The sequence below is a fragment of the Scylla paramamosain genome, chromosome 24 (genome assembly GCF_035594125.1).
Source record: "Scylla paramamosain isolate STU-SP2022 chromosome 24, ASM3559412v1, whole genome shotgun sequence".
Classification (NCBI taxonomy): domain Eukaryota; kingdom Metazoa; phylum Arthropoda; class Malacostraca; order Decapoda; family Portunidae; genus Scylla; species Scylla paramamosain.
This window is the reverse complement of record NC_087174.1, coordinates 13,170,828-13,195,827: the sequence shown is the minus strand read 5'-3', so window position 1 is coordinate 13,195,827 and position 25,000 is coordinate 13,170,828. Positions and strand designations below refer to the sequence as shown.

At 43.2% G+C, this 25,000-nt stretch overlaps 1 protein-coding gene and 2 long non-coding RNA genes across 4 annotated transcripts in view; 1 reads left to right on the top strand and 2 right to left on the bottom strand.

Annotated features, from left to right (window-relative positions):
- Positions 1 to 1,344: 1,344 nt before the first annotated feature.
- LOC135112752 (uncharacterized) lies at positions 1,345 to 5,376 on the top strand. The gene is made up of 3 exons (XR_010274554.1): positions 1,345 to 2,532; positions 2,639 to 2,742; positions 4,950 to 5,376. It is a non-coding gene; the product is annotated as an uncharacterized LOC135112752 (long non-coding RNA).
- On the bottom strand, positions 4,903 to 8,715 carry LOC135112751 (uncharacterized). The gene is made up of 3 exons (XR_010274553.1): positions 8,530 to 8,715; positions 5,766 to 5,885; positions 4,903 to 5,324 (listed from the first exon to the last, which is right to left on the bottom strand). It is a non-coding gene; the product is annotated as an uncharacterized LOC135112751 (long non-coding RNA).
- A 2,518-nt stretch (positions 8,716 to 11,233) lies between these two features.
- LOC135112745 (ras-related protein Rap-2c-like) overlaps positions 11,234 to 25,000 on the bottom strand; it is a 79,386-nt gene continuing 65,619 nt past the window's right edge. For both annotated transcript variants that reach the window (XM_064027523.1, XM_064027524.1), the window contains exon 4: positions 11,234 to 14,281. The gene's annotated coding sequence lies outside the window, so the exon portion shown is untranslated. The remainder of the gene's footprint in view (positions 14,282 to 25,000) is intronic.

The following is a 25,000-nucleotide window of genomic DNA, read 5'->3' as shown; positions in this document are numbered from 1 at the left end:
TTTTCGTATCACTCTGTCCTCTGGCATCTACAGTATAGAACACGTGAGCTTTTGAAATGCTGTGTTCTCTCATCAGAACTTTGCAAAGGCCACAGATAGATGATGTGTAGAAAAAAAAAATTCCTTTCGTGTTGCAGACTTCTTACTAGACTTTCACAAGAATAACAAAAACACCTTTGAAACATGGTTATTCTCATCAGGATTGTTTGCAAAGGCCACAGGGATGATACAAATTCTCATGAGTGTTTTTTTCCAACTAATAGTATAGGATTCTCGCTGGACTTTTCCTTGGAACATGAAAACACCCTTGAAAATCCCAATAATTTTCTGCAGAAACGGTGTTTTTTTATTTTTTTTCATCTCGACTGCTTGCAAAGGTTACAGGTGATCAGGCAGGTTCTGATTTTTTTTTTTTTTTTTTTTTTTTTTACTAATAGTGCAGAATTCTTGTTAGATTTTCACCAGAATCATGAAGACATCTTTAAAAACCCCAACTATTTCCAGCATAGCATTCTAGGTTTTGAAACTGTTATTTCATCAGGATTATTTGTAAAGGCCGCAGAGATGATTAGTTAAGCTCTCTCTCTCTCTCTCTCTCTCGTTAAGAAGAGTTTTTCTCATTGGTAGTGCAGAATTATTGTATTATTGTTGAACTAGGAGGAAAAGGCAGGTAGAGGCCGTCAGAAAGACAAAAGATAGAAAGATAGAAAATAAAGAAAATAAGAATGGATTGTTTTAAAAACGGAAGGCGCTGCAACACCACAATCATGAGAAAATAAGAAATAAGAAATAAAGGAGAGATAACAAGAAATAATAAAGGAAGAAAGCAGAGATAGAGAAAATAACAACCATGTTAACAAGCTATTGGAAAAAGCCATTAAGGATTCGAATCAAACCTTTACAATAACCAGAAATAACATCAATACCAACTTCACATCATTCTAAACATATTCAGATCATCACCAGAACACGGCATTCCTTATCCATGCCACTACGCGTTCGTATACAGCAACAGAAGACAATCAGATTCCTTTCTCTGCATCGACTTAATGGTTCGAAGCAGGCACGAGCTGGCTTCGTCTTTGTTCGCTCGCTTCGTCAGTCACGTTCAGAGATTCAGAGCAGCAGAAGAGAGCGAGAAGGAAGGATGTGGAGTAGGTTTGTTTCCCGTACTGCCGCAAGGTGCGTTTGGCAAGTACTTATTTTACTTTACTTACCAACGTAATTCCGGTCCAGCGTTTGTCAGGTAGGGTATTTAAGTGTTCTTCATGAATCCTGATCATACACTCTTGTCTATTCACACGAGGCGGTTTTCGCCAAGTTATCCCTCCAGCAGCTTTCCCTACTGCCCCTCCCCATGTAGTTCTTGGCCTTCCTCTGTCTATTAGACTAGTACTGTAGTGTTGTTAGTGTGTGATAATGACTGTGGTTTAAAGGAAGGTAAGGACCGAATAAAATAGATGTTTGTATTCAGTATAATTATAGCGGTAAATATGACACACCGGCAATTTGTGGGAGTGACATTATGGCTTGTAGTAGTGATAGCGGTGGCCACGTAATGGCTGCTGAGAATAACTTCCACGAGCTCGTCTTTCATGAACTGGACGAAGGATCTTGAGGAATTCGTTATTTTTTTATTACTCTTGCATTTAAAGGTAGTTCAATTTTCCAGGATAATTGTCAGTTATGTTGTAGGTGAAGGATGAACGATTGTTAGATTTCGTATTTCAATAGGTTTTAGCATGAATTTGGCTTTTACCCCGTTTTTGTATGTGATGTTTGGCACCAGTATTGTAGATTTGTGGTAAATGGTTTAGGATTCATATTCCAGTGAGTTTAAGCACTCATTTCCGTCCCTACGGGTTTTAGTGTTGCAGTGGATTCTAACGCCGATGCACTCCAGAGTAGCGACACTGGTTGGTGTACATGTGGTCGGCGGCACGGCAGTTTAGTAACTGCTGTAAGTTTCTAGTATCTGATAATTTTTGTCAAGAATAAATTGTAATTGCAATCCAATTTTTCTATTTGGTCTTAATCATGTTAAGATGTTTAGTTACAACCCTTTTTAATTTCACTTTAGTGTGCTGCTTTCCATAATATCCATGTATTGTGTTGTCATGGAACAAGAGGAAGGCTAACTGTTGTGATGACGCGCCATACACCAACCCCGATCAACTATGTCGTTTTAATTCACCAATCCCCATCAACTATGTCGTTTTAATTGTCAACCTCTCCAATCTACTATCCTTCCACTGCCTCTCGTTTTGTATCTACTACCAAAGTTCTTATCTTTTATTCTTTGATGTTGGGTTTGGGGAATATCCTGTCTTGTGTGCGGTGTTACCGATTGCCTCTTCCCCCCCCCCCCCCCGAGTTATTACGAGGTAGTTCATTATGTAATCATGATTAATTTTTTCCCAAATTTGTTATTGGCCAGCCCAAAGAAATTGCATTATAGATTATTTTATAGATGAATGTAATTGCGACACTGCGGATTCACCGGTGATTTGGGTGGCTCTGGCATCATGCAAGGTGAGTAAAGCAGCACGGTGACATTCAGTGCTGTGTAATTAATGTATTCACTTGGAGCTCTCATTCAGTGGTTAGGATGCAGTGTTCCAATTTGTCTCTTTTGCAGGTCGACGGAGTTCCAGAGGTTTTCCTAACGAGTCTTCATCACGGGCCACGTTGTGCGTACACCTGTGTTGGCTGGCTAGGAGGCGCGGCTCGGTGCACGGAAAGGTATCTTTGTTTTTGTGAGGAGTTTGTCCTGGTACTGTAGCAGGTTCTGCCTTGTAGTGGTATTTGAAGCGTTAGTTATTAATAATTTCATTGCGATATGCACATCACTAGAAGTAACGTATAATATCTTCGAAGAACATCACAAAAAAATAATGATTAAAAAGAATAGATTTTGCGATTTTTGGCCGGCTTAATGGCATGGTCTCACTGGTTAATAAACAAGGAAATGTGGCAAATAAGAATGGGAGGGTTAAAAAATGTTTACCTAATGGTGCAAGTTGGAAGGATTAATGTGTAAATAACGGATAACCACATCTATTTTTCTAAAGCTGAACTCTTTGCTCAAACCTTTGCTAAAAACTCTACCTTGGACAATTCTGGGCTTGTTCCTCCCTCTCCTCCACCCTCTGATTACTTCATGCCACCTATTAAAATTCTTCGCAATGATGTTTTCCATGCCCTCGCTGGCCTAAACCCTCGGAAGGCTTATGGACCTGATGGGGTCCCTCCTATTGTTTTCCGAAACTGTACCTCCGTGCTTGCACCTTGCCTAGTCAAACTCTTTCAGCTCTATCTGTCAGCATCTACCTTTCCTTCTTGCTGGAAGTTTGCCTACATTCAACCTGTTCCTAAAAAGGGTGACCGTTGTAATCCCTCAAACTACAGTCCTATTGCTTTAATTTCCTGCCTATCTAAAGTTTTTGAATCTATCCTCAACAGGAAGATTCTTAAACATCTATCACTTCACAACCTTCTATCTGATCGCCAGTATGGGTTCCGTCAAGGCCGCTCTACTGATGATCTTCTGGCTTTCCTTACTGAGTCTTGGATGATCCTCTTTTAGAGATTTTGGTGAAACTTTTGCTGTTGATTTGGACATATCAAAAGCCTTTGATAGAGTCTGGCACAAAGCTTTGATTTCCAAACTACCCTCCTACGGTTTCTATCCTTCTCTCTGTAACTTCATCTCAAGTTTCCTTTCTGACCGTTCTATTGCTGCTGTGGTAGACGGTCACTGTTCTTCTCCTAAATCTATTAACAGTGGTGTTCCTCAGGGTTCTGTCCTGTCACCCACTCTCTTCTTATTATTCATTAATGATCTAAACCAAACTTCTTGTCCTATCCACTCCTACGCTGATGATACCACCCTGCACTTTTCCACGTCTTTTCATAGACGTCCAACCCTTCAGGAGGTAAACATATCACGCAGGGAAGCCACAGAATGCCTGACTTCTGATCTTTCTAAAATGTCTGATTGGGGCAGAGCAAACTTGGTATTGTTCAATGCCTCAAAAACTCAATCCTCCATCTATCAACTCGACATAACATTCCAGACAACTATCCCCTCTTCTTCAATGACACTCAACTGTCCCCCTCTTCTACACTGAACATCCTCGGTCTGTCCTTTACTTATAATCTGAACTGGAAACTTCACATCTCATCTCTAGCTAAAACAGCTTCTATGAAGTTAGGTGTTCTGAGACGTCTCCGCCAGTTTTTCTCACCCCCCCAGCTGCTAACTCTGTACAAGGGCCTTATCCGTCCATGTATGGAGTATGCTTCACATGTCTGGGGGGATTCCACTCATACTGCTCTTCTAGACAGGGTGGAATCAAAAGCTTTTCGTCTCATCAACTCCTCTCCTCTAACTGACTGTCTTCAGCCTCTCTCTCACCGCCGCAATGTTGCATATCTAGCTGTCTTCTACCGCTATTTTCATGCTAACTGCTGTTCTGATCTTGCTAACTGCATGCCTCCCCTCCTTCCACGGCCTCGCTGCACAAGACTTTCTTCTTTCTCTCACCCCTATTCTGTCCACCTCTCTAACACAAGAGTTAACCAGTATTCTCAATCATTCATCCCTTTCTCTGGTAAACTCTGGAACTCCCTGCCTGCTTCTGTATTTCCACCTTCCTATGACTTGAATTCCTTCAAGAGGGAGGTTTCAAGACACTTATCCACCAATTTTTGACCACTGCTTTTGACCCTTTTATGGGACTGGCATTTCAGTGGGCATTTTTTTTATTAGATTTTTGTTGCCCTTGGCCAGTATCCTTCCTACATAAAAAAAAAAAAAAACGCAGAATCCCCGGGCCGGCAGAGACTTGCAACGCGTATAGGTGCGTTATTAGTGTTTTGGGTTGATTTAAGTTATTACGATTTCCCTCTTAAAATGAGTTGTATTAAGATTAGGTTGCTCATTACAGGTGTGTACACATCCTTCCCAGCATTGCGGGGGGGGGGATCAGCACATTCAATAGAGACCTCTACACCTGTTCTCTCTTCATCGACCCCTTTCTTCCGGAACCTTATCATCGGTCCTCTTCTACAATAAATCATGGGGGCCCTAGGTTACCACGCACACCCTTCCCCAGCTCGTTTCGTGGGGTCTGACTTCAAGCAAACTCGCGTAGCTCTTTACCTTCAGCACCCAGCGGAGTAAGTAATGAAGTCGAGGTATGTGGAGAAATTGTGCCACTGTCAGGTACAAGGTGACCATGGTGAGACGCCCCGCCTATTCGCGTTTGGGAGAATCTGGGGCTCTTCCACTGCTCACGTCCCCATCACAGGAGGGCACGCATCTGGAATTAAATTAACACTACAATTTACTAAATTACTTTACACATCTAGTAATCACTGTATTTGTTACCTATGGGCAAGAATATTACTACTTAGTTTTGAGCAAAAAAGGTCATTCTCTAGAATCTAATCTTAGCAGATCGAAGTTTAAAAACTTCATGCGAAACACCGCCACATTCTCTAGAATCTAGATCTTAATATCAGCAAAGTTTAAAGTGCTTAATATCAGCAAAGTTTAAAGTGTTAAGCTAAACACCACGTAATTTTTAACGTAGTTCCAATCCATCACAATGACCAGTAATGATTTACACGAAAAACCTTTAAATTTTCACCAAAACAACGCATACTGTAGAAAGTCACTTTCTCCTGACTAGCCAGGGTCCACTGGAAGGCGTGTACCAACCGCGCTATTCCTTCGCGCCTCGAGGAAGCAGTACACTCACTGTTAGAGGCGTGGGGCGCTGGGAGGGGCCGCTGCCCTCACCTCAGCCACGTGGATGAGTTTTTTTTCTTTTCTTCACCATTTCTTGCAACGTTTCACCTTCACTGACGGGATCTTTGGGCTAAATTACATAACTATTTTTAGTATATATATAAAAAAAATAGGAACAAAGACATTAGTATATAACAAAAATTATATATATATATATATATATATATATATATATATATATATATATATATATATATATATATATATATATATATATATATATATATATATATATATATATATATATATATATATATATATATATATATATATATATATATATATATATATATATATATATATATATATATATATATATATATATATATATATATATATATATATATATATATATATATATATATATATATATATATATATATATATATATAGGAGCAGACACTAACACACAAGGAACAGCGTATGTTACGGCGGTGATTAACAGTATGCTAAGAAACAGCAAAGAACGTATAAAGCAATAGTGATGTATGGTGAATATATTAGAGACACTGATATTGGACGAAAAACAAGAATAAATAAGTGAGTAGCTAAGTGGAACAGACTTGATAAATACTCGCTGGTAGAAGGGCGAGGACTGACAGAGGGTGGTGGTATGGGAGTTAAGATTGATCACTAGTTCAGAAACCGAAGCTCCGAGCAATTTATAAAAAAAAGTATAGTTGAGATAATTGGTTATTTAATTCAGGTTTTAAGTATTCAATATAAATAGCTTTTAATATTTTAATGTTTGTATGAGCATCCGCTTTATGTAATATTCTGGACTTTTTCCGAAAAGGTGTGGTGATGTTCGTGTGAATGTCTTATTGCTGAGAATGGGGGATGAGCTAGTTTTTTTGTGTAAGTGTCGAATTACCTTTATGTTCACTAATTGTGCGTGTTAGATACATTTAGTGAAACCATTTAGTACCTCTTGGTTTCTCCAATATATCGAGTCTTACAACTCGAACAATTAAATTCAAAAATGATGTTGGAGACGAGTCCAATAGAGCTGCTGTCTTTAAATTTCAAGGAAGAAACAATAGTAAAGTTATTGGTGAAGGTGAAAAGGAATTTAGCGTCAGGGTATTGCGTTTTTCTAATATTATTACTAAGGTGGCCATAGTAAGGTAATTTTATGTATTTCTTAGGTGTCATCTGGGTGTCATTAGAGGAAACCCGTTATTATGGGGAAAAGTCCTTAAAAGTTAATCTCATGGTCAAACGTAAACCAATCTGAGAATGGACTGTAGCAACGATATAGGAGAGTTCTAATAACATTAATCTTAAATAACTGAGGAATAAAAGAAAAATCATTAATCCTCAAACCAGTGAAGGTTGGTTTGCGGCAAACTGCTGTGTGCAGTTAATTATTATTACGAATCACCAGTACATCTAAAAACGCGATAGAACCACTGTTTTCTGTGTCATGTGAATTCAATACTGGCATGTTTAGAGTAAAGATAGCTGAGGAATTTAGGTATGTGTTGAGATTATTCAAACTGTTTGAATAAAAGGAAGGTGTCATCAACGTATCTTCTGTAAAACAGGTTTGTATTCACTAGGGCAATCATTCAACCAGTTGGTTTCATAGTGACATAAGAAAGCATTAGCAAGAGTGGGGCCAAGACAAGAACCCATGGCCACGCCATCAACTTGGACATAATTTACTATTAAACACAAGGGGTGTCTTTAATTGCAAAGTTTAATAATCTCAAATTGTTTTTGTGTAATTATAATACGTGCCATGGTCTTTAAATAGTTAATTGCAGATTGTATCTGAATGGTTTCATCAAGGGGAATATTAGTAGGTAGTGACTTGATATCAAAACTAGCCATGACAGTATTGTGGACTTTTAATTTATTTATTATTTTCTGTTTATTTATTTATTTATTTCCGAAATCATAAGAATTCAAGGAGAATCTGTTTGACGTTAAATGTTCCAATATGGGGACAAAATATTTAGCTAATCTATAATTAAAGTAGTAATGGTACTGATGATGGGCCTATTAGGGTTACCGGCTTTGCGAGTTTTCAGAAGGCCATAGAGAATGTCTGAAACAAGCCACTAGTGAGCAGGTGGTTAAAGATATCTTTAGTGATACCATTTAGTCTAAGGAGACTTCTCAATAGTCTTGCTACTTTAGCTTCAAATTTAGTAATATAGCGAAAAGGTTTACCATATATATATATATATATATATATATATATATATATTCTAGACCTTATCTAATCCTCTGACGTAGACGCTAATTTTACTTCAGTATTAACCGAAACCCATAACAAAACTTTCATGAAACTGACGTGAAAAAATATCATTGCATGAAACAGGCATTAGGGCAACGCCGCGTTTTCAGATCTTCGTAAGCACAATTAACGACAATCGGGTAACAAGACTAGTGTCCCTCACCCGCTACACTGTCGAGGTCTCCTTGGAAGACCTAAATGGGCCACGACGTTCTTGTTCCCTTCACCGGTCACCTAACCTACCTGCCCCTCACGTCACACCACCTCGCTGTCACCAAGTCCACGAGACAGCCAAACACTTATCATTATGAACACTATCACCTGAAAATACAGCAATGACAAATCTATGGAAGAATAATTAAGGAAAAGAAAAAGATATATGGCAGGACATAAAGAAATAGGAGAAAACAAGGTTAAACTAAAACCAATACGACAAACATCTAGTAATACATTATAAAGAAAACCTTACCTAGCCTTAGAATATCCCATTTTGTTCCTGCATCTCCTTACACACACAACCGTCACTGGATCGTACCAGGCCTGGAAAACCTTCTAGAATACCTTGGGTAAGGACAAACTGGTTAACCAATACCTCCAGTGATGTCTGCCCCCGTCTCTTCAGAATCTGGAAGTGAACTACCGGTCGGTGGGTCTTCCTCCTCTTTCCGTTTCATTTCCACAAGGTTCTGCTCGACCCTCGCTTCGATTGCTTCACTCAGAACGCCTCTATGGTTTGTTTAACGTCTGCAAGATTCTGTTGGACAAAATTTTAGACGTGAATGACATGATTTCAATAAGACCTCGTTGTGAGTATAAAAGGAAAAGTTGTCTTGAATAAAATTGATATGTTGAAACTTTCTGACGTAATATGCTTGAGTCTCGTTAACTCTCGCTTGTTCAACTATGATCTTTAGGTCGAAATTCCTAGGCATGAATAACACGGATTGAATACATAGACAACTTAGATTTCATTGTGAGTATATGAGAAAAGTTGTCCTTAATAAATCTACTCTAAAACTTTTCATGTGATCTGTTGGGGTCTTACCTCTCGCTGGTTCAGTTACAGTTTTGCATCTACAAGGTTCTGTAGGACGAGATCTCAGGCGTGAGTGACGTTAATTCAATGAGTCCATTGTGAGTATATGGGGAAAATTTACTTTGAATTCAATTGATATGCTAAAACATTGCTCGAGTCTAATCAACTTTCGCTCGTTCAGGTTTTAGATGCAGATAAGGAAGATCATCAACAAAAACTGGTCGTTCACAGAGTAACACATTTATGGCAAATTTTTGGCCTGAAAGATTAATAAGTGAAACTGAATGTCTGAAAATAGATGTAGTAGGGAACGAATGAATGTATGTGGGTGTGCTGCCTGAGATGTTGAGAAGGAACACGAGGAAAACTAGTTCGTTAATTTTGTAATTAACACATTTATGGCTAATTATATAATCCTGATAGCTTACTTTGTGCAACTAAATTGTTCGTTCTCACAGTAATTAACACATTATGGCTAATTAGAGTCCTGAAATATTGACAGGTTGGAATGTGGTAAGTATAAAGACAAATGTTTGCTCTCTGTAGGATGCAAGATTCTAAGGTGTGTGGCAAGAGGTCGAGCAGCACTATACGGCAAACGGGGAATATCAAGCAGGTTTCAAACCAGGGAAGTCCGCTATCGACCAGCTGTTCACTGCTAGGCAGCTGGCCGAGTAATATTGGGAATTTAACAAGGAATCGTGGCACCTATTTGTGGAGTTTCGCCAAGCTTATGACAACATACGAGTATTTATACTAGTTGAACAATATGCTGAATAATTTGTTGTGACTGTTCAGTAATGAGGTGGATGTGCGACTAGAGAGGGAAATTGATGTAGTTCATTCGTCCCTTATTGATTTACACCTGAGAGCATTCATTTCCACATAACAAGCTTTCAGGACTGTAACTGGCTATAAGTGTTAATTATTGATCGTGAACGTGTTGTTATTCCTCATGATTTTTCTTATCTGCATTTAAGACACTACATACCCCATGCATTCACTCTCGTATAACAAGGATTCACACCTTTAGGAGGCGCTCGGTTTCACGCACTAAGCTTTCAGGGGTGTGATTGGTTGTGTTAATTACTGAATGAATGAGCTATTTCTTTTCATGACCCTGATCGGCACTTAAGCTTCCTCCATTCATTCACTCGTTCTTTATTGATATATATACTCGTATTTTGTCCTGGTATTGAAATATGTACACAAATCATCGTATTCCTTCATGAACGCTTGTTTGAAAAATAATTCAAATGTAAAATGAATATCCTGAAATCTGAATGCATGCAAGCACTTATGCTGTCTCTGCATCAAAGGACTAGGACACCGTCAAGTACTTGCCATTGTTAAAAACACACATGACTGCATCTTCATTTTTACATCTCATTATTTTTCTTTTCTTTCTTATATACTTTTGTCATATTTTTTCTTAGGTATATACTTTTATCCTAGTCCTGACACATCACTCTGGTGGTTCAGATCAAACCATTCTTGGCAAGTGTTAGATCGCCAGTAACTATTCCTGGTGACCTGCAAAGCTGCAACTCCCTGATAAGTGCCTCTATGCACCCACTGCCTCCTCCATCACCAGGAACTTTACTGTGAAAGAGACACTAACACTCGTATACTCAGTCAACTTATCAAAATCTTTTCATCTGTTAACCAAACCATGACACTACAAGATATCTAGCTATACCTGCTGCACATATCAGGGAGTTGATACAAACAGTTCATTACTGAGAAAATTATGACTAACTGCAATCTTTGGATTTCATTTGTGCACTGAGTAAGGAAAGGATGCATGGATCAGTGAGATTCAGCTCAGTACAGTGACCATTACCAAAAGAGATGGTGCAACTTGAGTCTGTTCTCCAACCTGGTATCTGCCACAAGCTCATCTCAGCTACATCAATGCTCCTGCTGTGCTCCACTCCGCATCCACTCTGAGAATGTCAGGAGGCTGGGGAGCATGATGCAGTTTTGTAATCTCCTTTTTCAACTGTGAAGATATTTTGTTCATCATCCCACAAAATTTTTTTCAATAATACTAAGCACACACTGCAAAAATGTATCTAATCCTTTAGAACATGTACATTCTTTTCTTTGATGATGTGAGGAGAAACAAAGCTCAACAGGTATTCAACATATTTAAAAATACATTTATTTTATAACAAATTAATTATACATTCATTCGAATAGATTATAATTCAAATGATATGAGCATTAGAGACGCAAGACATGATGTAAACACTAGTAATAAGAGGACGTGCCACTACCCTCCTTGTTAAGATACGGGGATCTAGAGTAGGATATGTGCTGACTCTTCTCAAGACCACAGCACAAGGGATTTTGTTAGATCCACCACCATGCAGACACCAATTCCTGCATTACCAAGGTAAAGTGCTCACCAGGGACTTCTTCCTCTAGTCTAGCAGCCTGACTTTGTTTGCTTTATTATAAGTCTTCTCTTGACACTTTAGTTTCCTAATGGTTTTCATCTCGCTATACATTATTAAGAACCAGAGATCTTCCTGCAGACGGTTATGAATCAGGGAAGAATCCGGATATACATGACTGATTCCAAGAGCAACACTCAATGACTGATATTACAATATCTTCAGAGCAATGCACAGCAAAGTTCAGAAAGTAACAAACAGTAAGTTAACCTTATGCTTGTCCCATTTTTGTAAGGATAACTAAAAATAACACTACATTTTCCTTCATTCTGAAAGCAAAACATAACAAATCAGAATGAGGTGGAATTGACATCAACATTCAAGGACTTGAGGTGGCAGGACTGGCAGTCCTTTGTGTAGGAAACTTTACTACAGGCTCTCACTCCTCACTTCATTAATTCCATCTCTCTCATTCTTTCACAAAATTATCTTTTGTGCTGACAGGTCAACTCTGTTCAGATGACATGCTGGGGGAGGAAGATTTTGTTTTAGCTAACAGACTCTTTACATCAAGAAAAGCAAGTGACTGTTTCCCAAAGTGATCCCTTGTCTCAGTGTGCTGTCCTGGCTGGGCAGCACAGCTGTGTGATGGCACCTTTCAGGGGTTCCTGACCTGTGTGTGCACTTCCACAAAGTCAACCCCACACACACATACCCACTTGTCTAAAATAATTTATCATGATGGATATTTACACTGGATGGTCTAATCATTAGCACCACCCATTGAAGAGCAAATCTTTTACTCACTTCCTGTGTTGATACAATCTTTCACTTGAAGCATACAGATCTGACAGAACATCATGACAGGTTTGTCTGGGCACTATATTCACTGTATACTGCAGTGAAATGGGTACACACAAGTGGAAGCAAAATAAGACACAAAACTATGCTTCAGTGGGTGGCTCCAATAAGTAATGCCACCCTCTGTACCTATACATCACTTCAGTTTTCAAAGGGCAGTATGTACATATGAGATGGACTTGATAAAGAAGGACGTTCCTGCTGCGAGTCTGTGAGGACTTAGCGGCTTCACCAGGCAAGACGCGGCCTGCGGCAAGTTTGTGGAAAACAAAGCAGGGAGAGAAATCAGCAGATATACAAATGTGAGGAAAGATTTTGTAACATGTGCATCTTCATTTTCAACCTAAGTTCAGACATTCTTATACAATCAACACAATAGTAAATACAAGTAGAGCTAAGTCTGCTGTCATAATTGTCTTGTATTTTGACATAACTTTGGTATACATCATTTCTCATATATATATATATATATATATATATATATATATATATATATATATATATATATATATATATATATATATATATATATATATATTTTATAGTATTATGTCATTATCACTAGATATCAAGATATTGACGTGAAATGCATGTTGGAAGATAAGTTTCCACTTCCTAGTAGTTTGCATCTTTGACACCCAGGGTTATGTAATGAGTGCTATTGGTAAATATTGCTAATAGTCCTATCAAAGCATGTGCAAATAAAAAAAGCAAACTTTAAATGCAATTATAAAACATAGGCAAAAATGACAGTTATTTCTGTGCATTATCCGCTAAAGATCAAAAGATGATGTTGGAGATTTTTAAATATCATGTCGACAACAAAATGTTTTGCACAGGCAATGAAGTTTTGGTGGGATTGAGACAATGAAATCTTTATATATATATATATATATATATATATATATATATATATATATATATATATATATATATATATATATATATATATATATATATATATATATATATATATATATTGATGAATATTATTACAATAAACTAATAAAAAAAGACTATTGCATTCAAACTTAAATTGTGTTACTAGCACATAATGTATTTACAGAGCATGAGGGAAGCACATAATCACATGGGTGGTGAACTCCTCAGCTCCCTGTGTTGAGTCACTGTAGGTCCCTCTAGCCAGTGCCAGTACCGTGCATGGCTGTCACTCACTCAGTACACTGCTGCTGCTGCTGCTGCTGCTGCTGCTGCTGCTAATACAGCACAAAATGTCGCAAGACAAATAGCCAAGAGAACCTTACTCAAAATATTGCACAGTAATTTACTTGTGAACCAGCCACTTACATTCCTTAATTCAATCATAAATTGTGTTTCTTCAAGTTGCCAAACACTTCTGAGCACCCACCAACTCATATCAGTTGACCTTAATTCACAAACACTTCTGATGTTGCTCGACTACACTATACATCATGATCTGCAGACTGCAACAATTAGGTATCACAAAAAGCTTTAGCTGATAAGCAGGATATTACTGACAACATACAGTAGATAGTGTTAATATTGATCTTAGAGAGTAACACTGCAGAGTGTTCACTGGTAGCCTGGTGGGAAGCTGTGTTGTCAGACAGACAGAATGCATGAATGTGTCACCAGTGATCACAACACCGAGGACACCAGATGACACACAGATGGTAACATGCATTGCGGTGATTCCAAGGTGGTGGGTCTTCCGTGCTGTCCACTAGAAGACTCTGTGGCGGCCATTGTCCGAGATCAACCAATGGCACGAGATCCTCGTTGGGATGAGGGCGGTCAGTCTCCTGAAGCTTGACTGAGGCTTGACTTGTGATAAGACCAGATTGTTCCATTCTGTGCAGAGCCGTGGAGACTCCCACTGGTGAAGAGGGCCTGGGCTGTTCCAACATCCATGCGAGATACTGTCACGGGTCTACTGCGCCAGGCTGCCAACAAAACAATCTCCATAAGTCACCGTGACGGGAACACAATGCGATAAAATTACTTATGCTATATGAGTGAGCACACAGTAAATAGGAGTTATAATTACCAAAAAAAAAAAAAAAATACAAACAATGCATCATATGTAAAAAGACATACAAACTAAAAGTACATACAGTAATTAATAATAATAATGGGATTACTACAAGCACTGAGTAATACGAGAGAGAGAGAGAGAGAGAGAGAGAGAGAGAGAGAGAGAGAGAGAGAGAGAGAGAGAGAGAGAGAGAGAGAGAGAGAGAGAGAGAGAGAGAGAGAGAGAGGTGGTATTGCAGGTTCATTTATTCAAGAAAGGGAGCAAGTGATGCAATATTCATGTGTATCAAAGGGGAAGTGTTGGTTTAGGTCAAGTCTATTGTGTGTGTGCGTGCGTGTGTGTGTGTGTGTGAGAGTTCCAATAATAACTCAATTGTGTTTTTGGGGTCACTTGATTCCTAAATGTGCAACAAACTTTATATTTATCTCATGACCTTCGTCGCGCCAAGTGTGTGTGTGTGTGTGTGTGTGTGTGTGTGCCGATACCTCACACCTGACGAATTGGTGACCCTTGTGTTCTATCTTGAGTTAGACCCAACCATTGCATTCCTCACACATCACTTGTTACACCGACGACTGCTTCTCCTCCCCTGTCAGTCCCCAGCACCACAGCTCAGCCCTTAGTCCCCAGCCAACCACCCAGCCAGCCAGTTAGCCAGCAGCCAGCCAGCCAGCCAGCGCGAAAAGTATATGGTCTGCATTTCGCATTTTGTGCCTCGCCGGCAATCTGTCACCCGTGCTTGGGGGATGGGAGGGGAAGGGAGGGCGCCGCACCACGCCCGCACCGGTACACTCCGCGAGTGGGCGCGCAGCCAACACAACGGAACCCACCGACACGAACAAAGAAAGCAGTGAGGCGGGAAATCCCAGAAGGATAATGGAATAAATAGTGGAGGGAAAGCAGACAACAGGCAGTCAGGGACTCAGGGAGAAGGAGAGGGGAGGAGGTACAGCCAGGTGCACCGCCCGCCCGTTCCACCCTCGACCACGCCCACATCTCTCACCTTCACTCTCACTCTCACGCGATGTGCGCAGCCCAGCCCTCGCCCGCGCCCCACGCACGTGGTGGCGGCCAGGGCGCGGCGCCTGTCCCACACCTGCACCCGCACTCAGGTCCTAGTGACGTGTGGCTACATGGCTCAGTGGCCCTGCTCACCCTGTCCACCCTACTCCCTCCCCGCCGGTGTTAACATGACCCACCGCCGCCCGCCACTTGTTGGCAGCCTCCCAGGCCTCGCCACGACCCTTGCTGCCGGGCTACACAGGCACCGATCATCCCAATACTACTACTACTACAACTATGATTACATCTACTAAGACTAAATACACTACTATGACGTTACTCCTCCTCCTCCTCCTCCTACTACTACTACTACTACTACTACTACTACTACTACTACTACTACTTTTACTACTATTTGTCCTCCTTCTCCTCCTCCTCCTCCTACTGCTACTACTACTTCTGTTCCTCCTCCAACAGCAACAACAATTATTACTACTACTACTTCTTCTCTTTCCCCTCCACCGACTACTATTACTGTGGACGCGTCACTTTTCGCCAAAAACGTGCGGGGCGCAGCTGAGCAATTCAACACAAGGCACTAGGATCATACAGCTCGTCTCCAGTCTCTAGCAGGACACGCATTGTCTTCAGCACGGCGGCGGTGACAAAGGTGGGCGGGCGTGTGTGAGTCACCGGGAGTCAGTGTGCCCAGTCCTTGCCGCCGGCACTCTGTACATTACCAGTTTGCCACTCCTCCCTGCACGAGGCTGAGTGATGTACGAGAGGTGGTGTATGTATGTATGTAGCAGCGCGTCGTGTCTTTACCATAACACCTACAGCCGTACCTAAACATGTCATTGCCTCATACACATTTAGCAGGCTTTCATGTTTCTAAAGGTGTTTAATAATAAAATCTACATCCTTAAAAAGAAAAACACCCAAGGGAAGAGTCTTGAAAGAGCAGGGCGTTTGTCACCTTACAGTTAACAAGCTGTAGGAAAGTTACGAAGGTTTTCAGCTAAAGTGTTTTCATGACTAGAGATAGTTTAACAAAAATACTACATAACAGGAGAAACAATCTTGCGAACCAATCTAATAATCTTTGCGGCCTTTGAAAATAATAGTGGTGAGAGAGCAGGGCGTTTAAGGACACGAGGCTTAAGGTGACGAGGAGACGGTGCGGCATCTGTCCTTGTTTGTGGCAGAGACTATCCATTAATTTCGGCCACGCACAAAGCGACATTCTCCTCCACGGCGTTCTGGGAGTTACGAAAGCCCCGGCCAGTCAGTGTGAAGAAACTGACACCACTAAATATATTCCCAGATGCAACACTCTGATATCTTCGCCTCTTATCTCCACTCCTTTGGGCGGCTCTATTGCAAATCACGGAGGCTTTCTAGGGCGTTTTTATGATTCTGGTGATAGTCTGGGGAGGGGGAGGGAGAGAGAGAGAGAGAGAGAGAGAGAGAGAGAGAGAGAGAGAGAGAGAGAGAGAGAGAGAGAGAGAGAGAGAGAGAGAGAGAGAGAGAGAGAACGAGTACAGTGAGGAAAGAAATCTTAACGAATTCCACAAGAGGGAGAAAGAAACGCGCAATAAAGAAAAAAATTCCTGCATAGCCATTAGGATAACAACAACAACAACAACAACAACAACAACAACAACAGAACACTCCACACATTCATAACCTCAAACAACAAACCACTAGTGACCAAAGCCTTTCAAAACACCAGACCGGGACTCGATAGATCACGATGGACGGCGGGGCGAGGTCAAATGTTTCCCTGATGGAGGAGGTGTGGGTGGAGGACTGCAGGTGACGGCAAGGGGGAGGGGGAAGGGGCGAGAAGGGAAAGGGGAAGGGGCGTGAGGGGAATGAGAGAAGAGGAGAAGGGGACGCGGGGAGAATGAGAAGGGGAGAAGGGGAAGGAGGGAAAGGAAGGGATGAAGGGGAGAGAGAGAGAGAGAGAGAGAGAGAGAGAGAGAGAGAGAGAGAGAGAGAGAGAGAGAGAGAGAGAGAGAGAGAGAGAGAGAGAGAGAGAGAGAGAGAGAGAGAGAGAGAGAGCTAGTGACGTCAGGTGTGCGGGCGACGAGGCAGGGGGAAAGGGAGGCTGGGGGGGTAAGGACACTGGGGCTGTGGGCGAGTGGCTGGTGGTGCTTCGGAGTTATGACGGCACGCAGGGACACACTCAAGCGGGTCCACCTTGAACTACTGACTGACTAAAGCCGCGCCTCGCCCTGCACCGCCACGCAACGCCTCACGTCCCGCCACCCTCAGGCAACGCGCGTGGAGCCAAGTGGAAAGGAGGGGATTGAGAGGAAGATTGAGATTTAGGTGGAGGGATGGAATTGAGAAAGACATGGGGCAGCTTGGTCTGGGTGAAGGTGATGTACATAGAAGGTACTGGGGATGAAAGGGGTGAATTTGACGGAGATAAGAAGTAGGGTCTAGGTGAAGATGCTGAGAATAGAAAGTACTGGCGACAACATATAAGAGGAATGTTGAGGGAGACATAGATTTGTGTCAAAAAAAGAAAAAAAAAATGCAGAGGATAGGAGGTACTGGTGGCAACATGAAAGAGAGATGCTGAGGGAGACATGAGGTAGCTGTGTCTAGAAGGAGATGCAGAGGATAGGAGGTACTGGTGGCAACATGAAAGAGAGATGCTGAGGGAGACATGAGGTAGCTGTGTCTAGAAGGAGATGCAGAGGATAGGAGGTACTGGTGACAACATACAAGAGCACCAGACTTCACTAGGAATTAAGGCAAGGAGAATGATAATGAATCCCATGCTACTGAACACTCAAGGCATGACGCTGGAAAGTTTAGAAATATAAGCCACTAGAAACATGAAAGCAATGGAGGGAGAAAAAAAAAGGCCTTGAACACATCCTTGAAACATTCCACTAACTCCCACTAGAGCCTGTTGGAAAGTACTTGACGAAAGACGCTGGAACTTTTTAGAGTATGGACTACAAAGAAAAGAACCAAAGAAAATGGACTGCAAAAGGCCATTAGCTCCCACTAGAGCCTTGAAAAATCCCAGCAACTTCCACTACATCCCGCTAACAGTACAAGAGATAAAAAGCTGGGACGTTTTTGAGAATACGAACCAGTGAAAACAAGACAGCACCGGAAAACAGACAGCAAGAGGCTACTTAACACACACACACACACACACACACACACACACACATCAGCTCGTGGGGACTTTAAACTCAGCACCCACACGCCTATCTCAAGAGTATTTCTCCTGTTACTAATATGAAAACCTTGTTAATCTGCCCCTAAAACCGTAAAAACAGCCTTAAAAACATGTGTAACTTCACCATGACTATTTTCAAAGGCCACAGAAATGATGAGGCAGGTTCTCAAGTGTGTTTCTTCTGTTAATATAGAAAAACTGCTAATATGTCCCTAAAATCATAAAACACCTTTGAAAACCCATCTAACTTCACCATGACTATTTCTAAACACCACAGAGATGATTAGCCGGGTTCTCAAGAGTGTTTTTCCTATCAGTAATATAAAAATTTTGTTAACCTGTCCCTAAAACCGTAAAAAATAAACACTCTCAAAAACCCGTGTCACTTTAACTAGAGTCCTTGGAATGCAGTGGAGGTGCGGCGTAGAAGTGTTTCAGAATACTGTTGGTTCTCTTTGTGTCCTCCCAAGCCGGGGATCCAATCGCAGCGCCTCCCCGACAAGACGGATGACGCAATTAATCCATTAGCAGAGTAATTAGATATGGAATGTGCGGAACGTCACGTGTGGGGGAACGGTAAAAATATGCGGGCCGTGGGTGGTGGCGGTGGTGGTGGTGGTGCTGAGAGAGAGAGAGAGAGAGAGAGAGAGAGAGAGAGAGAGAGAGAGAGAGAGAGAGAGAGAGAGAGAGAGAGAGAGAGAGAGAGAGAGAGAGAGAGAGAGAGAGAATATCAGGTGGTGATGTAAGTTTTCTTTACGGATTTATTTATTCATTCATTCACTTTATGTAAGAGACAATCTGGCCAAGAAAAAAAAAAATAAAACGAAAAAAAAATAAAATAAAAAAAATAAAAAATGCCCACTTATTCTTCACACAACACTTCACACACCCAATTTCATTTATTTGTATTTAGATCAATTATCTGGCCTCGGGCGAAAATAAATCATCATCACTACGTCGCCTATACGGGGGAAGCTGCAAAGGTAGGCGTGGCGAGGATGATGGGTGGGTGATGGGTGGGTGAGGCGGTGGTGAGAGTGGGAGGGCGGATGGGGATGACGAGGGGAAGAGTGGGGAGGGCGAGGAGTGGGTGACGAGGCAGCCCACCACTCACACCCTTGCCCTGCCTGTGCTCCTGCTGCAGGCCAGTGTTAGGGAGAGAAATATGACGGCGACTACGATGACCATAACGATAAGGACGAAAAGAACAACGAAAATTATAACAGCAGCAACGAAAACAACGAAGCCACCACCACCATCACCACCACCACCACCACCACCACCACCAACAAGATAATTTAAAACACACACACACACACACACGTACGTTCGACAATAGACCACACCAACACTAACACCAAAATCACCACCACCACAACAACAAGGCTTCTTAGCGAACGAGAGCCTACACACACACACACACACACACACACACACACACACACACACACACACACACACACACACACACACACACACACAGCTGGTTCCAGACACACCCCCACAGTGATAGTGCAGGAGGTGGAGGCGGCAGCTGTCACGAGCATTCCGTCAGCTGTCCACCACCACCTCTACCACCACCACCACCTACTCCTCCACTACCACCACCACCACCTCTGGCCTTGCTCCCCTTCTCTTCCCTCCCACACACAATACATGAGAAATTCCCGCCTTGTTCTGCGCGCCTCGACTCGCTCAAGAACCACACACACCTGCCCACCACCACCACCACCACCAGCACATCCTTCCAGCCTCCCACAGACCTCACCCTTGCTATCTCGCTTCGTGTAGACGTGTCCATACCTCACCTTGCCTCCCCCTGGCTTTAAAAGGCTGTAGTGGAAGTTATGTAGTGTTTTTTCTAAGTTCTCAAGGTTCTTACTCTCAAAGGTATCAGTATCTCACCCTAAGTTTATGAAAAAGTAGAAATTATTGTGATTTTTTGTAGAGATCGTGGGGGAGTTATGGGAGTTTTAACAGCCTGTAGTGGAAGTCAGTATTTTTCCTCTCCCTTTTTTATGTGAGAACTCAGGCCAAGGGTAACAAAAAAACAGGTGAAAAAAAGTCCACTAGAGGTGCCAATGGTATTACTGCTTTATGCTCCTATCATTCCCCACTTAAGGTGCCAATGAATGAGTGTTGTTGCTTCAAGAGGGTTCTACTGTGTCACTATTTGTCTAGTACACTTCTGGTCAGTGGTAGAGGAACATGCCATACATATTTCTACTGTGGTTGCTCTCTCTCTCTCTCTCTCTCTCTCTCTCTCTCTCTCTCTCTCTCTGAAAACCACACAGAAAAAAAGCACCGTTTCTACACTCACAAACAACTTAAGGGCTCAGAAAACACAAGAGCACAGTAGGAAGTGAGAAAAGTTACAATGCTATCAATAAAACTCCCCACATATGTACTCTCTCTCTCTCTCTCTCTCTCTCTCTCTCTCTCTCTCTCTCTCTCTCTCTCCAGTAGCCTCCGCCGCCCACCTGCTACCGCCGCCCATCTCAAGCGTCCCCGGCAAGACTTCCGCCACTGGTACAAACATCTGACCATCAACACGCCACGAGGACTCTCACCAACAGGCGCCATTATAGTCAAGGCGAAGGTTACGGAGCCGCAAATATGTTCCCGGAGAGAGAGAGAGAGAGAGAGAGAGAGAGAGAGAGAGAGAGAGAGAGAGAGAGAGAGAGAGAGAGAGAGAGGGGGTGGGGGGGGTGGAACCTTTGCGTGAGGACCATGTGAGAGGGAATGGAGGCCAGACAGGGCAGGGAGAGGAGTGAGGTGTGAGAGTAGAGAGGGGAGAGGCGGAGGGAGAGTGAATAAGCGTTGATAGCGAAATAGAAGTGTGTGTGTGAGGAGGTGAGAGGGAGACGTGCCGGGTGATGTGTGTGGGGGACGTGTGGAGCATTGAGAGGAGGAGGAGGAGGAGGAGGAGGAGGAGGAGGAGGAGGAGGAGGAGGAGGAGGAGGAGGAGGAGGAGGAGAGGAGGAGGAGGAGGAAAATAGTAGAAAGCGAAAAGGAATTCACTACTTCTACTACTACTACTGCTTCCTGTAATTTCTGGCCTGAGTAGTAGTAGTAGTAGTAGTAGTAGTAGTAGTAGTAGTAGTAGTAGTAGTAGTAGTAGTAGTAGTAGTAGTAGTAGTAGTGGTGGTGGTGCCCTGAGAACCTTAGAGAACCAGCACCAGCATCAGAGGAGGCGTGCCCTTAGTGAGAGAAGACCCTGGACGACCCTCGCTGATCAGGTTACCGCGTGGCATGAGGGAGGCGCCACGCGACCTCCCTCCCTCCCTCACTCTCTCTCCCTCTCGCCCTCCCTCGTCTCTCCTTCCCTCCTTCCCTCTCTCCGCCCCCGTCAGTAGGTTGTGAGATGAAGGACGCACCACTGTGAGAATGAAAGAGGACGCCCCTTTCTCTCTCTCTCTCTCTCTCTCTCTCTCTCTCTCTCTCTCTCTCTCTCTCTCTCTCTCTCTCTCTCTCTCTCTCTCTTTCTCTCTAGGAGCGTGAGGGTGAATGGTGAAGTGCACGACACTGCTATTGCATGTGACTCCCTCCTCTTCTTCCTTTTCCCCCTCCTCCTCTTTCTCCCTCACCACCACTATCCTCACACACACACACACTGACAGACGGACACTCATTCACTATACAACTATTGTAAGGCCACACAAGCATCACATAATCCTATATAATACATCACCACTTCCTCTTCCTCCTCCTCCTCCTCCTCCTCTTCAAAACACAACCTCAGTGACTCAGACGGCGTGAGTCAGCCAGATGGTCACCACACCCCTACCTCCCTCCTCCACCCCAACCCCACCACACACCCACCACACCCCACACTATACCCTGCCCATGCCCTTCCCCCTCCCCCCATTCCTACTCCCGATGCCGCCTTCCCGCATCTCTTCTTCCTCTCGCCTTCCCCTCCTCCTCCTCATTCCTGCTGGTAAATATATCTCCTCCCCGTCGCTCTTCTTCCCGTTCTTCCCCTCCTCCTCCCCATTCCTGCTGGTAAATATATCTCCTCCCCGTCGCTCTTCTTCCCGTCCTTTCCTGCCCCTATTCCTATGTTCCTTCCCGCCCTACTCCCAACAACTCCCATAGTACCTCCTTCACGCCCTCCCCTCCCACAATATACCTATACCCTATGTCCCAAATTCTTCCCGTACCTATCACCACTAACAACCCCTATTCCTATCACTAGTACACCTCCTCCTTCCCGCCCCTCCTCTTCCTCTGCCTGTCCCCTCCTCCCGCCGCTTCCCGCTCCCCGCCCTTCTTCCCGTCCTGCCCTCCCGTCCTTCAGTCCTGAGCCGCGGCAGGAAATTCACTGAAGACCAGGAAGCCGGCCCAACGGAGACCACCAATTATGAGACCGCTCGACCCCCTCCTCCTCCTCCTCCTCCTCTTCTGTCCAATGTCCCTCTTCACTCTTCGATTCTTCCTCTTCTTCTTCCTTCCTCCGATGTCCATTCTTTTCCTTTTCCCTTTCGTATTTCTACTTTTGGTGCTGTTTTCGTTTTCCTTCTGTTTGATATTCTTGTCATTCTTCTTCCTCTTCTGTTGTTCTTTCTGTCTCTTCGTTCTCCTCTTCCTCTTCCTCATCCGCTGTACTTAAACTCTCTTCCTCCTTTTCCTCTTCTGTTGTTCTCTTTCTCCATTCTTTTCCTCTTCCTCTATCGTCTACTCTTCATTCTCTTCATCTTCCTTATCTGTTGTTCCCTCTCTTCTTTCACTTCCCCTTCCTCATGTGCTATCTGTTAATTCTCCTCCTCATGTGCTGTCGACTCTCCTCCTCCTCCTTATCTAATGTCTGCTTTCTTCGGTCTTCTACTCCACCACCACCTCCACCTCTTCCTCCTCCTCCAGGCAAGAATGAATGATCCCAGTAGGCCACGAGCGCTGGTGGGACGCTCAGTGACCACCACCACCACGACCACCACTAAACTCACTTCATTACCAACCTTCCCCTCCTCCCCCTCCACCTCCTCCTCCTCCTCTCTTCATTACCATCACTAAGCTGTACTCTCACATCCCTACCACCCACAACATTACTGCCTCTCTCTCTCTCTCTCTCTCTCTCTCTCTCTCTCTCTCTCTCTCTCTCTCTCTCTCTCTCTCTCTCTCTCTCTCATCCCCCTCCTCTTCCTCCTCCTCCGCCCAAGGGAGATATCAGTGCCGTCACGCCCTCGTCGCGTCCACCAGCCGCCTACAGGAACCTTTTCGGGACGTCTAATGTAAGAGAGAGAGAGAGAGAGAGAGAGAGAGAGAGAGAGAGAGAGAGAGAGAGAGAGAGAGAGAGTAGGAGTAGGGAGAGGTAGTAGGTTTGCTGTTTCCGCCCGCAGTGTGTCAGCGAGTGCGAGGAAGAGGAGGAGGAGGTACCCAAGACAGACAGACACCCATTCTCCCCCACTCCACTCCACTCGTCCCGTTAAGCCCCGAGCCACTATTTCCTCCCTCACTGCTCTCCCTTCCTCTCCCTCCCCTACTCTATCCACATCCCTCCTCCCTCCCCTCCACCTCCATATCCACCCACACACGGTCGTCATGTCTCCTCCCGTCCCTAACCTATGCCACCTCCACCCACACCAGGCCTTTCCTTCCACCCTTCGTCTCTATTTCCTCAATTTTCCACTCTCTCCACTTTTTACCATCTTCCATCTACATTGTCCACGCTTACTCATCCACCTCCATCCACTACTTAGGCTTCCCTTCCACTTTTTATCTATATTTCCTCGAGTGCTTCAATTTTTCATAACCTCCGCTAATCCACTTTCATCTACATTATCCGTACTCATTCATCCACATCAATCATATCTTCCCTTCCACCTCATAACTTCCATCATAAGGTCTAAATATCTGTTCTCCTGTTCACTGACTATAAATTATTCACTCATCCACTTTTATCCCAAACTCATCCACTCATCCACCCTCTCCCTCCATAAGCCCCATAGTTTATCCATTAAGTCCAAATCCACTTCTTAATCTACTTTTTAATAACGATTTGATTAAGTTTTGTGGACAGAAAAAAAAAGATGAAAAGAACAGATTTTCCATTTCGTAGCTAATGTAATTTCCAACGTGGACTCCAGATGAATGAAAAATGTCTACTTGTGATTCAGGAAAGGAAATAATAAAGACTGAAGTGGATAATTGATGGTTTGGTTAGTTGCAATTCTGTTTCCTGCTTTTCCCTAACTGCGTGGTGTTAGCAGGGAGTTCTGAGGCTGTCTTGCGCCCCATCAGTGCTTCCCCTTATCTCCTCACCTGGCAGTGCTTCCCCACATCTCCCTACCTGGCTATCACTGACAACACCTGGCTGCTTCCTGTGTTTTTCAAGATGCGGTGTTTAAAAGTAATTACATACACGTGGTGGATGATGTTAATTAAGAGGTCAGGTTAATAGGTGATTTTGTTAAGTCTGAC